The sequence below is a fragment of the Poecilia mexicana genome, unplaced genomic scaffold, assembly GCF_051168715.1.
Source record: "Poecilia mexicana isolate PSO_F unplaced genomic scaffold, ASM5116871v1 scaffold_19, whole genome shotgun sequence".
NCBI lineage: Eukaryota > Metazoa > Chordata > Actinopteri > Cyprinodontiformes > Poeciliidae > Poecilia > Poecilia mexicana.
The window spans coordinates 15,932,827-15,940,363 of record NW_028263388.1 but is presented as its reverse complement, the minus strand read 5'-3'; the positions used below and the strand labels follow the sequence as shown (position 1 = coordinate 15,940,363).

Here is a 7,537-nt window from a genome sequence, read left to right as displayed (position 1 = left end):
AAATATCCCTGCCCGCAAATTAGATTCAAGAGATTAAACCTGCAAATACAGATTGTTATATTCTTCCTGGTGTCAGTAGCATGAGAAACAGATATTTTTAAAGAGACAGACTTCAGAGTCCTACTATCATTATGGTGTGCTTAGTTTTGGATCACAGAGAAGTGAAGTATGCAATTTGCCTGATTAAGAGGACACAGCATGAAGTTTTAGTTATATACTTAATATTTCTATATGACGTGAAATATTGCCTTGCAAAACGTTATGCATCTGGCTGTAATACGAGAATATCCAAAGTTTGCTGCAAGAAAACCTTTGCAAAGCACAGTCACTTACTTTTGCTTACTTTCCGAGGGGATAAGTAATACAGTGTTGTTAAAAAAAAACAAACCTGTCTTTTTAAAGTATCCAGTATGATCCTTACCAGCAACGTATTACTGTACATTAATCTTTTCCCTTCTCAGATTCTTTTAGTCACCCTTGCCTTTTCATCAATTACAAGGTGACAAAGTAGCAGCAGGGAGGTATTTGCAGCTTGCCACAACACTGTCATTGTAAGCACCGGCACCCAATTAATGGGAATACAGCCAGGGATTTCTTCCTAGGAGAGATTATGCGTGGAGGCAGGAGCCGTCACTCTCCTACCTTCGGCGTTCTCTGCTTAGAGAGACGGGTATTGTCAAAACAGCCATGCCTTGAGCTGCTCTGCTTCGCAGCCTGATAAGGAGCTGGTTGGTCTGACTCTCTGAGACTAGACAAGGTATTTTAATGCTGACATTCTGCCTGGTTCAAAGAATATGTTTGTGAAATCCTGCAATGCTTTTAAAGATGTTGGTCATGTCTTGGGTTCCTTTAATACATTCTGTGAAAGCCATATTTCCAGTAATACTGACGCGAAAGAAAAGCAATGTTAATGGAAGCATCCACAATTTAAAAAAATATATTTTGTTAGCAGTTTTTCCACCTGAGTTGATGTATTGCATCTACGTCAAAAACTTTAACTCTCTAGGTCAGGGGTGTCAAACTCAATTTCACCGAGGGCCACTTCAGCATATTGGCCACCCTCAATGGGGCATGTTGATGGTACAAATCAGGAGAGCATCCCTGCTAAAACACACCCCAGACAAAAGGTTGACTTCCCTCATTCAGTTCTGTAGAAGCTCATAATGACTCAATGGTCCAGGTGTGTTAGAGAAGGAATGCATCTAAAGTTGCAGATGGTAGCTCTGGAAAACTAGACTTGGGCACCTCTAGCATAAATGTATGAAAATACAATGTTAAAATAAATTAAACAACACCTCATATTGTTAAATAACTGATTTTTTATATTGAAGTTTTAAATAGTACATTTGAGTTTGCATGGATATAAAATTACTGCTCAGTTTAAAAATTACAATATTTAAATTAAAGGTAAGCAAACAAATAATAAAAACAAGTTTGCTCAACTTCATTCACAAAACTTTTTTTTGTTATTACACAACCAACATGTAGGCTATTTTACATAACAATAAAACAATTAGGTGATGTTTGCCTGTCTTTGAACGCAAAGCTGATCCCTCTTCACCCTGACACAGAGGTCGTGTTAACCGAATATTTTCCGTATTTGACCGGTTATTTTTTTAAACATGCGCAGAGAATTAAAAACCGCTGGGAGTAACTCATCCAGCGGTTTTAACAAATGGAGCCTTCTGGGTTCACGTTACCCAGGAGAGCGGCGGTCTGGAGGAGCTGCAGACGTAACATCTGTCCGTTTCGGAGAAGCGAAACCACGCAAAACAAAATAAATAAATAAAAAACAAAATCCTGGTAAAAGCGCACACCGGACCGCGCAGGCTAAAACACTCAGAGTTTAGTTGATCTGTTTGGATCAGACAGATCCAACTGACTGATGAATTAGAGCAGATTTTTCTGCAGATGGGGACCAGGAGGAATTTGTGAAGCATAAAATGGGGCTAAATAGCCGATGTTAATATGATTGTAATTTCACGGACATGACCGATTTTTTTTTTTTTTATGTTGTCGGTCAAGATAACGGATAACTAAAAAAGTCTAGCACGACCTGCCGCCCTGACACCAACTCACACACATCTTCATTCACAGTCTTACTTGTAAATCGATTTTTCTTTTCTTGGACGTTTTGATGTTAGCTTGTCGATGTCTCAGTTTTATTCGCTGGGAAAATCAATAAGCAGCTTGAGGTGACTCTGCTGCTCTCTAGTGGCGAGAAGCCGCAATGTTGGCTGGTAACAATCGGAATGCATTATGGGAGATGTAGTTTGTAGTCAATTCGTGCTCAAAAACAATTTTAAGTCAATCATGGGGCCATAAAATGCTGGGGGGGGGGCACATAAAATGACATGGCGGGCCACATGTGGCCCGTGGGCCTTGAGTTTGACACATGTGCTCTAGGATCTCTCATGGCTGCTTCTCTGAGTAAAACTGTCTCTGGCCAGCCTCTCAGTTTAAGTTGACTACAATGTTTTGATAGTTTTGTAGTTGTTACGTTATTTTAATAATTGAATGATGAACTGAACAGTGCCTGGAGTAGTATTTTATAACCTAACAAACCACACGGGATCGTTAGAGAACAGTGAGGGAATTTATGGATATAATTTAGGAGCTAATGATTTCCTGTTAATGTGCAGCACGAATTCTAGCTTACAACAAGTAAAGCTGAACCATGACATAATCCATATCACTTGGTTGAATGTCTGGGAACATTCTGTCCTCTAACCTTTGCAGAAAAACCTGCTTTTGAAGCTTGGAAAAATGTAAACTCGTCCAAAACTGAGCTACTCTAATTTCAAGAATGATACATAACTCAATCTTATTTTATAGTCCCAAAAGAACATTGTTTCCGAGTTAACTTGTGGTTCCTTAGGATTCCAAGAGGGGGCATAGTATGTAGTTGTCAGGCTTACCAGCATATCTATGGTACCAGTTCCGAGTTTGGCTTAAAAAGCAGCACCCTCTCAAGTTTTGGATGCAGTTTAAAATTATTGTTGGCTTGGGGGACTGTGACCTGTTGCGTTAGTTATGCTCCATTGGTCCTACACTGAAATATTATGTCCTATGATGGACTTCCAAGTAGAAATAAAAATAAGTGAAAAGGCATGCAAAGTCCACATAAAAATAAAACTTTACTACTCCGTCAGAAACCTTTGAGAAATATTCGTCAAGTTCACTTTACAAACCTGAAAGAAAGCCTGGATCCTTGCAAAAGTTGTGGGTTAATATTTGTAGGTTCCTTCTGCCACATGTGCCTTTGGGGAAGGACCCAAGTTTCCTATTGATCAGTGTCATTAAAGTGTAAAGAGCTATTAGTTTGTCTACAAAAGTGCTGCAAAATGTCATCTATTTTACCAACAACCCTCTGTTACATGAGAACACCTTAAACTAATGACTAATTAATTTGATGGCATATTATTATTTATGCACATGCAAAAAAAAATAAAATAAAAATAAAAAACATTTTTGCATGCGTCACCTGATTCAGATGTTGCAGTAAATGCCATCCCAGCAGAGAATGGTATAAAATTGCTATGCTATGGCATGAGTAAAATTATTCACAGTGTTAGAGCGATAACATATTTTAAGCCAAAATGACATAATCAAATTACTTTGATTTAAAAAAGCAACATGGGTCACATTATGTATAGCTCAAAATTAACTTGCAGGGAGCAAAGCAGTATGAACACAGCAGAGAACAGGAAGTAGAAAGAAAAGAGAGGAATATAGATTACATAGGGATGGTGTTCACTGAATAGGTAAGGTTGATTACCTGAACAGCTGTGGAAGAGCACGGACTGCGCTGGGAAATGACAGAACACCTGTGAACAAAAGAAGAAGGTAAAAAACATGTAAACCAAACATGACTAAACTGATGAGACATATAAAAACAGAAAAAAGTGTTACAGGTAAAACAGCAAGTAAGTAGAGAATAGTAAACAAAATAAAACAGATGACCAAATTAAAATAGGAACAGGATGAGTTACAAAATTAACAGAAATATCTGCTAAACTTAACAGTAGTTTTTGAGCGCTCAATGAACAGAATATTTAGCGTTTTTGAAGTTCATGCTTTTTATCAAGTGACCCAAATTTAACAAATTATTGTTAGCTCTGTTAGTAGTGAGGCTATCTGGTTTGCTAGCCTGCACCTAGCTAAAATTGCATGCCACGTGTAGCTTGCTAACTGACGTTTTAAAGCAATGTCACCTAAATACACTGCTCAAAAAAATAAAGGGAACACTCAAATAACACATCCTAGATCTGACTGAATGAAATATTCTCATTGAATACTTTGTTCTGTACAAAGTTGAATGTGCTGACAACAAAATCACACAAAAATCATCAATGGAAATCAAATTTACTAACCAATGGAGGCCTGGATTTGGAGCCACACACAAAATTAAAGTGAAATGTTCCCTTTATTTTTTTTTAGCAGTATAGAAGTGATGAGTGGTGCTCTGTCAGTTGTCACATCATATCTTTTTGGTTACTTGAAAAGCACAGACATTTATAAACAGCGAAATTTGCCCCTGTAAGCAAAGTTTAGCCTTCTGTTAGTTAGCATACAGGCTAACAGAAGCCACAGCATTAAAAACAATGCTGTGTTTGACACAGAATTGAAAGGGAGCAATGCAGTGTTAAACTGAGCTCCAGAGAAAACTTTGGTAACTGACATTTTCTGTGGCATCTTAAAAATGATTTTAATCTGTGTATAATCAATCTGATGAACAATTTCTAAATCCAGATCTTTTCGAAATCTTTTTTGTGTCTTGATACCAAATAGTTGATGCATAATGAGAACAGCAAGAAAATACTTTCAAGATGTGTTGCTTAATTAAATGTATCACACACAAATTCAAAGTTTAAATACTTTTAAGAAGTAAAAGAGATAAAAAAAATAATAATCAGCAGACTTCATGGAGAAGACAGACTCAAGATAATAGCTGCCAGGAAAACATGGACAGAAAATGGAAATCCAAGAGGCTTTGCAAAAGAAAAAACAAAAAACAACTGAGGAGGCTTTTATTCACTGAGGCTCAGAGACAAAACATAAATCAAGATTGATGGTAACTTTCAGACCAGAACGTACTAAGCAGACAGCTTTCAACTTCTCTAATAACTTTCAGTGGCTCTGTTTGTAAAAGTTGTTGACTTGGTTCATAATCATGGAAAGGTGGTTTACTTAACTTTAATAAAACCACAGAGACAAAGTCAAACAATCATGCACATCTTCTGCCCTACATTTCCACAGCTATCCATCAATGTCTTGTGGATTTCTCTGCAAACCTGTCTTTGCTGCCATGTGCCACAACATTTAGCATGTCAAATGGCTGAGTTGAAGCTGTTTTGAAGCTGTGCAGAGAAGAAGGATTTTGTATGTCTCCCAGGCCTCTTCATGCTGTAAAGTCTTATAGTCCTCCTGGCAGCCTTTTTCCTCATCCCTCCTTCCGTTCCCTCCCCACGTCAGACAGCTGAGGATGGGTGTAGCCTCAATGTGAAGTGGGCGAATGCTGAGCGCCTGCGTGGCTGGCAAAGCATTGTGCCAGCAGTACACAGAGGCTGGCAGCCTTGAGCTGTCCACCCACTCCTGATCCTGTTCTTCTGTGACTCGACTGCCGACTAAGCTCCCCTTTTTGCTTCTGTTCAGACGCTCTCTCAGTTTCAGGTATAAGTTGGGTTTCCATGCATCTTTCCAGGCCTTTCTGAGCATCTTTTTTTTTTTTTTTTTCAGTTATCATCTAAACTGGTACTCATGCAACCAGGCTGGTTAAGGGATTTTCATCTTTGCCTGGCAATATTTCAAAAGCTTTAAATTAAGATCCAATATGCTTTTGCACAGTATTGTCAAGAAGCACACTAAAATAAGATGCATAGAAAACATTGAGTTTAGCTTTAACTTTATAATGTTACTAAATAAATAAAAGTCAAAGAAATCTTGCTTTGGTCATGCGACAGCTTAAGGTTTGCTTTACGTGTTTTATTCCAATGAAAGCAAAACTCCACCACCAGCTGCTCTATTTGAGTCAGACTGAGGAAGGGAATAATTAATTAGGAGGTAAAAGCTTCCTGAGCAGTACACGATGCTGATGTAATGATCAGTGACACACGAGGCAGCGCGCCATCCCTGTGTAGAAACATGTCTGGCTCCGCAGGCAGTTTGTTTGGGAAAATTTCAAGTGCTTGTTAATGTGCAAAGTGTTGCTCAGCCCTCAGATGTGTTGACTGAAACAGGCAAAGCACTGCAAAAAGCAGAGCGGCGTGCTCGAAAGCAACAAGTTCTTCATTAGTGTTTCTCAGAAGCTTAGTTCATGTAAGGCAACGGATACCAATCCTGCTTTCTTTTTTTTTAATTTTTATTATTTTATTTTTTTACCATGGCAGATACTCGTAGCTCAGTGATTTTTGTGTCCAGCTGTGTCTCTTTCCTGGACAGTCATTGATGTAGCTCTTGTTGCCATTAACTTTCTGTAATTCCTGATCTTCTTTCCTATAAAATGTGCTGAGTGTTCATTGCTTCTATAATAGTGTTTTTATATGGTGTGTGTGCATGTGTGTGTTTGCGGGGGGAAGGGCTGAGAGGGAGGGCTGTGTGATGAACTACTATTGTCAACAACTGTGTGTACTCTATATTTATTCTTCTGCAAAGTATCCTTGGCTTAGTGCTTCTTAGTTTAACTGTGTCTCTTTCACCGACAGTCATTCATAAACGTATTGCTGGCTTTACTTTGTTTTTCTTCAGAGGGCAAAGCTGTCTCAGTGCTTAAGTTGTTTTTCTCCTCACTGGAGTCCTTGATAGCAATATTTCTGTTGTTTTTTTGTTTTTGTTTTTTTTCCATTGTCATGACTCTTTCAAATATAGTAACTTAATTTGCAAAAATAATAAAACTTCAGACTTAACTTAGATTTGTCCTCCAAACAGTTGAGACTTTACTTGAACTCTTTGTGTTTCCATGTTAATTTCATTAACGAGTGAAGATTAAAAGGAAGCCATGTGAATGTGTTTGATTATTTGCCAACAGAATTGGTGGATTGTACCAACGATTCACAATGAATCTACAGCTTTGTGATAATGACCAAATGAATCTTTTTTCCAAAGAAATGCTGTATTAAATCACATATATAATTTCAGGTCAAAATAAATGTAACTTATTTATGACCTCTTCTGAAAATTAAACTAACTGTAACTTCACAGCAACACTTCTGACTGCAAAATAAAAGCTGTGGTTGTGTTTTTCTCCTGGATGGAGCCGATGCTGCCAGTAAGATTCTATATTCTCCTCGAGTTTCTTTCTCACAGAAAGTCACCCTGCCTCAGTGTTTGGATGTTTAGCTGTGTCTCTTTTGTTGACTGTGCTTTTTGGTCTCATTCACATTGTGAGCTCTCCGTTTTTCATTTCTATATAAATCACTCCTGGCTTAGTGGTTCTGTGAGGACCTGTCTCCTTCCTGTTCTCTCCTCTCCAGCGGGTCATGGCAGGTTGCCACTAATATTGAATATGGTTCAGTCATAAGGTTCATCCGATGAAAAG

At 38.2% G+C, this 7,537-nt stretch overlaps 1 protein-coding gene across 2 annotated transcripts in view; it reads left to right on the top strand.

The window, feature by feature from the left end:
* Nucleotides 1-2,805: 2,805 nt before the first annotated feature.
* cpxm2 (carboxypeptidase X (M14 family), member 2) overlaps nucleotides 2,806-7,537 on the top strand; it is a 33,178-nt gene continuing 28,446 nt past the window's right edge. The window contains exon 1 of one of the 2 annotated variants that reach the window (XM_014994794.2): nucleotides 2,806-3,846. The gene's annotated coding sequence lies outside the window, so the exon portion shown is untranslated. The remainder of the gene's footprint in view (nucleotides 3,847-7,537) is intronic. The other variant, XM_088016437.1, reaches the window with a different exon arrangement.